This window comes from Malus sylvestris, chromosome 3 (assembly GCF_916048215.2).
Source record: "Malus sylvestris chromosome 3, drMalSylv7.2, whole genome shotgun sequence".
Taxonomy (NCBI): Eukaryota; Viridiplantae; Streptophyta; class Magnoliopsida; order Rosales; family Rosaceae; genus Malus; species Malus sylvestris.
The window spans coordinates 14,640,495-14,650,221 of record NC_062262.1 but is presented as its reverse complement, the minus strand read 5'-3'; the positions used below and the strand labels follow the sequence as shown (position 1 = coordinate 14,650,221).

The following is a 9,727-nucleotide window of genomic DNA, read 5'->3' as shown; positions in this document are numbered from 1 at the left end:
GGGAGAAGGTGAACAATCAGTCGGAGCTCTGATTGCTTACCTTGTCTGTCACCTCTTTCAGCAGACCCCCTAGCTCGGCGACTTGGGGGACTCCTACTACATGGTTTGTATCGCGCTTGACCAAGCCTGAAACTACAAGTAAGCTTCAAGTGAAATTGATACATTACCTTGTGCATCTCCACCAGTTAAAGATACCACCCCTGGATGGAGGAAGAGTACTTCCAGAGAAGATGCCACATCTACCTATGAGACAGATAAGGCAAGTCAAGACGACACCACACTCCGATACTTAGAAGTTTCGTGACTACGAGATCATTCTCCCACAATATTTCCTAATGTCATTTGTACTAAATCATTCACTTGTACTCACTAAATGAGAGCTTGAACCTATGTACTTGTGTAAACCCTTCACAATTAATGAGAACTCTTCTATTCCGTGGACGTAGCCAATCTGGGTGAACCACGTACATCTTGTGTTTGCTTTCCTATCTCTATCCATTTATATACTTATCCACACTAATGACCGGAGCAATCTAGCGAAGATCACAAAAAGCAATCGTTTTCGCTACCTAGGATCTATCTTGCAAGAGAACGGAGAATTAGATGGAGATCTCAACCATAGAATACGAGCTGGATGGAAAGAGTGCATCCGGCGTGTTGTGTGACCGTCGTAGGCCACCGAAGCTCAAGGGAAAATTTTATAGGACGGCAATAAGGCTAGCGATGTTGTATGGCACAGAATGTTGGGTGGTGAAGCATCAACACGTACACAAAATGGGTGTAGCGGAGATGAGGATGCTTCGTGGGATGTGTGGGCACACGAGAAAGGATAAGATTGGGAATGAGGATATCCGAGGTAAAGTAGGAGTAGCCGAAATTGTAGGAAATATGAGAGAAAATCGGCTCCGGTGATTTTGAACATGTGCAAAGAAGGCCGACTGACGCTCCGGTTCGAAGATGTGACTACGGGACAGAGGTTCAGGGCCGAAGGGGTAGAGGAAGACCTAGGACAACTTTGGAAGAGACTCTAAGAAAAGACTTAGAGTACTTGGATCTAACGGAGGACATGACACAAAACCGAGCGCAATGGCGTTCTAGGATTCATATAGCCGACCCCACTTAGTGGGAAAAGGCTTTGTTGTTGTTGTTGTTGTTGTATTCGAAAAAAATAATATCATGTTTTCGAAATGCTTCAGAAAACATGATTATTTCAAGCCCTGGAAAAACTGCATGCTCAAGGCACATAGCCTCAAATTTAAAAGTCTAGTCAGATTTCAGCTTTGAGTTAGCAAAAGTTAGACTAATTGGGCATGATCAGAACCAATAATGGCATGTTTATGAGATCAAAATCTCAAAATATGCTAATCTAACCACTGCTGGAAAAGAAGCGACCTAAGTCTTATGTTTTTCTTGTTTTAGCTAGCCTTATGTTTGCACATGCCCACACACGCACGCATATTTGACTTATGTTTTTAAAATTGAAGGAGGGAGTGGGGAGAGAGGTGTTAACGGATATCTACAGATCGACCTCCGGCGATGATACCATATTAACAGTGAGCTATGAATTGCAAGAAAAGGAAAAGAATGAAAGAAGAACAATCACAGAGTGTTTAGAGAGGAAATGAATAACCAAAGATTGCATTACTCGAATGAATTACAGAGAGAAGGACGTCAATATTTATACACCTATCATTTGCTTCAGAGATAAGCAACTGACTAACTAACTTCCTTATATTTCTACAATCTTTTGCTGCTCTTGGTGCAGTTTCTTGGTGATCGAATCATGGGGTTTCAACAAATAAAAGGTCTGTGTACTCCAGCTGTTTGATAATGTGTGTCAGTGAGTATTTCTTTTTGGATTGATGAATTGTTTGCTTATAAGGCTGATTGCCATTATTTGTTCGAAATTGTAAAGAATTATAAAGTGATAGTCATTTCTTGTTGTTTGATATTTGCTTATTACTCCATTAAAGGCCGATTGCCGGAGTATGAAATCTTGATTGAAGGCCGATTGCCATATTGTTGTTTAGTCATCTCTCTTCTTTAAAGGCCGATTGCTGAAGACGGTGTTGTTTCTTGATTGAATCTTGGTGTGTTGAAGGCTGTTTTTCAAAGGAGTCTTGTTGTTGTGTAATCTTGATCTCTGTGATTGTGGAGTTTTCTATTGAACTTTCTTGATTGTGGACGAAGAAGAATTTGGTTGTAGTAAGCATGATGTCTGAGAATACAATGGAATCTGTGAAGATTGAAGGACTTCTAGGAATGCTAACTGTGAAATTACAAGATGACAACTTTGTTAAATGGAGTTTTCAGTTTCAATCAGTTCTGCGTGGATATGATTTGTTCGACTTCTTTACTGGTGATAATTCATGTCCACCAAAATTTGTAATTCATTCTGAAACTGGAGTTACCAAGGAGATCACTACTGCATACAAGAACTGGGTGATAAAGGATATGGCTTTACTTAGCTTGTTGATTGCTATGTTATCTGATAATGCCATGAAGCATGTGATTGGGTGTAAAACATCACAGGAAGCATGGAGTGCATTGCAAGATCGGTTTGCTACTGTCTCAATGTCACGAATTAATCACTGAATTTCATACTGCACAAAAAGGAGGTGATCCTGTTGACAAGTTTTTGCTAAGATTGAAGGCTAATATAAAAGATCAGCTAATTTCTGCAGGTGAAAGGGTGTCAGAAAATGATTTCATTATTGCTTCATTAACTGGTTTGCCACATGAGTTTGATATGATTAAGACAATGATATTGGTAAGGCAAAATCCTATGTCTCTAAAGGATTTCAGGGCTCAACTTTTTATTGAGTCTAGGATTACATCTCTCACAAATACAATATCTGCAATGTATATGAATGGTGACAGGTCCAATGGCTTTAATGGAATGTATCAGGGTGAGAATTTTAACATGGGATCAAATAGTTATCAATGAGGGTTTGGCACTGGTACAAATCAAAGGAATGGCACTTATCAGGGTGAAAGCTCTGCCATGGGTGTAGCAAACAACTATCATGGAGGCTATGGATTCATTGGGAACAATCAAAGACCCTTCAATTCTCAGAATAATCATGGGACATTCAATTCAAACAGAAATCCTAAACCATACTTTGGTAACAAGTACAAGGGCAATAGTGGTTTTTCTGCTAATCAAGGCAAGGGTCACAGTTTGGTTTTAATGGACAGCCTTCAAATGGTGGTTCTAAAAATGGGTCTACTTGGCAGAGTTGGAATGGTAATACAAACTTCAAATCTTCTATCACACTTGAATGCCAGATTTGCTCTCTAAGAGGACATACTGCTCCCAATTGTCATTTTAGAGGTACTAATGGTTCAAATGTCAGTCAATATCAACTCTTGGTGTGCAGATATGTGGAAAGAAAGGCCATGCTTCTTTGGACTGCTATCATAGGAATAACTATGCTTATCAGGGAGCACCACTACCACCATCAACAATCACTGCAATGTCTGCTCAAGGTTCACAAGGTTTTACTCAACAAAGAGATGACTCACAACCACATGGGTTTTCTACTGCTGATACATGGGTGTTGGACACTGGTGCCACAGATCACATGACAGCTAATGTCAATACTTTTAATCAAGTCTCAGCTTATAATGGAGAAGAAAAGATAATCATAGGGAATGGTCAAGGTTTGGATGTAAAACATATTGGTTCAACCACATTACTTACTCCAGCAACTTTCTTATACTTGTAAAATGTTTTACATGTTCCCAATATTACTGTGAATCTTTTATCAGTGAAAAAATTGTGCCATGATAATGGATTCTGGTTTATTTGTGATGATTGTGTGTTTTTCATACAGGACAAGGTAACCAATGTGATTCTTTACCAAGGAAGGAGTGATAGGGATCTCTTTACCATACCTGTGACAGTGTTTTCAAGATCAAATTCGATGAATTGAGAAGCAAAGAAGTTAAGAGCTGGTTTTCTGGGAAAGATAGTGAAGGCTACAATTTGGCACAAGAGATTGGGTCATCCCTCTGAAGAGATATTAACAGCTATGTTAAAGTCAGCTAAAGTACCAATTACCATAGATTCTTCACAGTCAGTATGTTCATCATGTATTTCAAGCAAAATGTGTAGGCAATCATTTCCTGTAAAACATAGTAATGCAAGTTTTATGAAAGAGTACATTCAGATGTATGGGGGCCTTCTCCAAAAAAAATGTCAATTGAAGGATGTAGATATTACATTAGTTTCATTGATGAATATTCAAGGTTTTTGTGGATTTTTCCTCTGATTAATAAACCTGAAGCAGTGAATGCATTTGTGAAATTTCATGCTTTTGTGCTTAATCAATTTTGCAAACTGATGGAGGAGGAGAGTACATGAATAAAGTCTTTACTGGTTTTCTGGAATCTAAGGGAATTGTTCATAGAATTTCATGTCCATATACTCCTCAACAGAATGGTATTTCTGAGAGGAAGCATAGACACTTAATAGAGACAACACTTACTCTAATGTCTGAAGAAAATTTGTCTGCCTCATTCTGGTTTCATGCCTGTTCTTATGCAACTTTCTTAATTAATAGAATGCCAAGTAAGGTGCTGGAAATGAAGTCACCATATCAAGTGTTGTTTGACAAAGTTCCGGAGATTCAGAATTTAAAAGTTTTTGGGACTGCAGTATATCCCTTTCTCAGGCCTTACAATTCAAATAAGTTGCAAGCAAGATCTGTGCAGTGTGTTTTTCTTGGGTATGCTATGAGGTACAATGGAGTTATATGTTATAATGTTGCAACTAGGAAGATTCTGTCAAGACATATGATTCATGATGAATCAACTTTTCCCTGCAAAATTCATTCCAATTCCAGTATCAATAGAGATCAACAAATGCAGTCTCCTATTCATAGGCCTATTGTCATTCAGGTTCCTTTACCAACTGTTGCAGTACCTCAGGTTCCTCAGAGGGATAGTACTAGCAGCTATGAGCATTATGTGATTCATGGTGTGTCTATTTCTGATACCAGTGTTAATTCTGGAATGAGGTCAAGTTCAATTGTATTAGCATCAGGTACTTATCACTGTCACATGATACATCATCAACTCAAGAACCTCATCCCATCACTTCTACACCTTCTGGTAGATCACACATGTTGCCTGTCCATAATGATACACAACTTGACGTAATTCTTCCAATCTTATCTAATATATTATCTGACTCTGATGCTTCTGGAATTGCATCTACACATCCAATGCTTACTAGATTGAAGAGTAGGGCACTTACACAGAAGAGTTACAAAGGGTATTAAGCTACATTACCTGAACTACAGTCACTTCAACTAACTGAAGATACATTCTTTGGTGGGGGATTTTCTTTCCTTGTGAGTAACAATGATTCTACAAAACCAACAACCTTTAGAAAGGCTGCAACTATACCACAATGGCAAAGTGCAATGCAAGATGAGTATGACTCTCTTCGGGCTCAAGGAACTTGGGAACTAGTACCACCTCCAGATGATAGATCCATTATTGGCAGCAAATGGGTATACAAACTCAAAAAGAATCCTGATGGGTCTATATCAAGGTATAAAGCTAGGTTGGTTGCACAGAGTTTTTCACAAGAACAAGGTGTGGATTACTCAGAAACTTTTCATTCTTGTTATGAGACACACAACAGTCAGAATATTACTAGCATTAGATGCAATTAATCATTGGGAATTAAGGCAGCTAGACATCAAAAATGCCTTCTTGCATGGTGAGTTACAAAACCTCAAGGATTTGTGGATATGGCTAAGCCATCTTATGTATGCAAGTTAATGAAGTCATTGTATGGTCTTAAGCAAGCTCCAAGAGCTTGGAACTCCAAGTTTATAAGTTACTTACCTGCAATGGGGTTTACAGCATCTGCTTCTGATTTAAGCTTGTTTGTTAAGCACAGTGATGGGGATGTAGTCATTCTATTGTTGTATATCGATGACATTATACTTACTAGATCTAATTCTTACAAGGTACAAAGTGTTCTCACAGAGTTATCTGAAGTTTTTTAGCTTAAAGATATGGGAAAGCTCACTTACTTTCTTGGTTAGCAAGTTAACTACAAATCGAATGGGGATATCTGTGTAAATCAATCCAAGTACATAAAGGACTTGTTGCATAAAGCTGGTATGGAGTCCTGCAAACCAGCATCTACACCATGCAAGACTCATGATCCTTTATTGGTCACTGAAGGCACTTTGTTGACTGATCCAAGCTTGTATTGCATCATTGTTGGCTCCTTGCAATATTTAACCTTTACAAGGCTAGATATTACATATGTAGTCAACTTTGTGTGTCAATTCATGGCTGCTCCCGCAGAAGTACATTTTGGGGCAGTTAAAAGGATTTTAAGGTTTCTAAAAGGAACTATGCAAAATGGTGTGACATTCTCAGCTGATGCAGAAGTGGGAATTACTGCATTTAGTGATTCAGATTGGGCTGCAGATTTGAACACTAGGAGGTCAGTCACGGGGTATGTAGTTTACATTGGCAACAATCCAGTCTCGTGGCAATTAAGAAGTAGAATTCAGTTTTGAGAAGCTCTACAGAAGCTGAGTATAAAGCATTATCTCACACTACAGCTGATGTAGCATGGATTAGAAACATTTTGAAAGACATGGCTGTTGTGATACCCTTTACACTTGTGATATAATGTGATAATAAGTATGCCATTGCTTTGAGTACAAATTCGGTTTTTCACTCCAGGATTAAGCACCTCGACACGGACTATCACTTTGTCCGAGAGAGGGTTCAAAAGGGTGATCTTCAAGTCCAATATTTGCCTACAGATGAACAAACTGCGGATATATTAACAAAGGGATTACATAGTCCTTTCTTGAAGCATTCCTACAATCTCAAACTTAGGAACCCAGTTGAGATTGAGGGGGGATGTTAACGGATATATACACATCAGCATTGTTTTGGATACATGTCAGCATGGATGCTTACACATCAGCAAGGCAGTTAGATGACACATCAGCAAGGCAGTTATGATGTTTGTTAAGATTGTAGAAATATAAGGAAGTTAGTTAGTCAGTTGCTTATCTCTGAAGCAAATGATAGGTGTATAAATATTGACTTCCTTCTCTATGTAATTCATTCGAGTAATGCAGTCTTTGGTTATTCATTTCCTCTCTAAAGACTCTGTGATTTTTCTTCTTTCATTCTTTTCCGTTTCTTGGAATTCATAGCTCACTGTTAATAAAAGGGAGAGAGGTTTTTTTTATTTATTTATTTTTTCACTTTTTATTGTATTTATTTTTTATTTTTTTTAATTAGACATGATACAATCACCTATAGGCGAGGTTTAAATAAAAAACAGCAAAATTTTGCGTTGTGAAATTACGTTATTGTCCTTAACTTTTTTGTTGTGGTAGAAGACAAAAATGTCTTTTTACCTTCTTTTGATTGACAAAGAAAATTTCATTAATATGTAGTTTAGATAATATTCTAGAAAGTTGATGACAATGAGAAGCTCTTAGAGCATCCATTACTATTTACTAGTATAAAATAAAATCTGGAATATTACGAATCCAACTAACATTTGAAGCCTAAGCGTGTTCTAGTTTAGCAGCAGCATTAAGGGTAAAAATGTTAATAAAACCATTCGCAAGAACAAATTTAGCCATACTTTACAATCTACGACATTAACTACTTATTTAAGGGACCAAGAGGTGACATGGTCCAACAAACTCACAAGAGATCCTAGATAAAATAAAAATTAAAAACTAGATTTTAATCCTTAAATAAGATGAAGTTTAGAAAAATGTCTTATACAAAATTAAATATTAATTTTAACCCCTAGATTGTATTTAATGCCAACATATACATTCAATGTCTTTTTTATTTATATTTTATGCCACTAATTCATTACAGTATATTTAGGTACGTATATTTTGGTACATTAGTTTTAGTATAATATGTTTAGGTACGAACATTTCGGTACACTAATTTGGTATAATATATTTAGGTAAGGACATTTCGGTACACTAATTTAGTATTATATATTTAGGTAAGAACTTTTCGGTACACCTATGCGTTTGCATATTTTCTTATGTGTCACTAATTCATTAAAATATGTTTAGGTATGGACATTTCGATATATTAGTTTCGTATAATATATTTAGGTACGGACATTTCGGTACACTAATTTAGTATAATATATTTAAGTACGAACTTTTCGGTACACCTATGTTTCTGCATATTTTCTTATGCGCCACTAATTAATTAAAATATATTTAGGTACGAATATTTCAGTACACTAGTTCAGTAAAATATATTATGATGCGGACGTTTAGGTACACTATTTAGAGGAAGTTAAACAAAGTTAAAGAATTAAAATATGTATAATAATAAATTTAAAATTTAATGTGGAGACGTTTGTAGACATCGAAATTTCGGTAAATAAATGTTGACCGATAAATCAAAGTGTCAACGCTCATGTATTACATAAATTTTACACGTAGCGTGTGACTCAACGAAAATTGAAATGAGTTGGAAAAGTCATCAAATAGGACACGTGTCAACACCTGGCAGAAACGACTTATTTCATCCGGGATATTATATTCAAAATTAGGCCTTGGAAAATTCTATAAATATAAGCCCATTTCATTCATTTAAGGGGAATTCAGATTACACCTTGAAGCTCTGAAGCTCTGAAACTCCGAAGCTTTCAAGCATCCAGGTTCTCGAAGAATCAAGAAAGCCTTCTTCGTTCTTCGTTCATCGTTCTTCCAAGATCAAGCCCCGACGGCCCTTTGGATCAACAATCATCCACCTTCAAGCCCAAGCCTCAACGGCCCATTGAAGAAAGCGTTCATCGTTCATCGTTCATCAACTGTTCATCCTCAAGGATCAAGCCCCAACGGCCCCTTTGGATCGACAACATCAACGAATCCGCTCATCCGCTGTTCATCAAGCCCAAGCCTCGACGGCCCTTGAAGAAAGCGTTCATCGTTCATCGTTCATCAACTGTTCATCCTCAAGATCAAGCCCCAACGGCTCCTTGAAGATCCGCTCAAATCCACCTTCAAAGATCAAGCCCACGGCCCTTTGAAGAAACTTCCAACTGTTCATCCAAGATCAAGCCTTGACGGCCCTTGGATCAACGAAACACCCACCAATCAACACCTTACGGAGATCGAATCAGAGGATAAATTTGAGAGAGATTGTAACCCAAAACTATCAAATACAAATATTTGTTTGTGCGCGTTGTTCTTGTCTCTTTCGTTTCAGGAATTTTCCGTGTTCACAAATTGGCACGCCCAGTGGGACCATCTCTACCTCTCATCTCTTTCTCCGTTCAAGGAATATAAGCACACTTCCAAAATCAATGACGTCAAGGAAGGCTCAAGCTGTTCCCATAACCGGCGCAAAGAACAAAGGCGCCCTCGTCGCAAGTGGTGTCACGTTGGGTATCACGACTCGAAGCAAAGCAAAAGCTACTTATGCCACCTCTTTCACCTCTGCATCAACTCTGCCATGGGAACGAGAGTACCCCAGGCACGAGCCTGTGATCACCTTAGCCTCACTAAGGGCACCAAGGGGGGAAAAACCAAGGGAATACTCCGAATCCGTGCTCTCCGATGACGATTCAAGCGGCAGTTCAGCCATGCAAGTCATGACCGCTGGAGCAACTTCAATCGAGGAACAAATTGCTCAAATGAATGAAGCAATCGCAAGACTAACTCGAACTGTGGAGGAAAAAGACTTGCAA

At 38.0% G+C, this 9,727-nt stretch overlaps 1 long non-coding RNA gene across 1 annotated transcript; it reads left to right on the top strand.

The window, feature by feature from the left end:
• Window positions 1-1,524: 1,524 nt before the first annotated feature.
• Window positions 1,525-4,309, top strand: LOC126614379 (uncharacterized). The gene is made up of 2 exons (XR_007620368.1): window positions 1,525-3,663; window positions 3,837-4,309. It is a non-coding gene; the product is annotated as an uncharacterized LOC126614379 (long non-coding RNA).
• The last annotated feature ends 5,418 nt before the right edge of the window (window positions 4,310-9,727 follow it).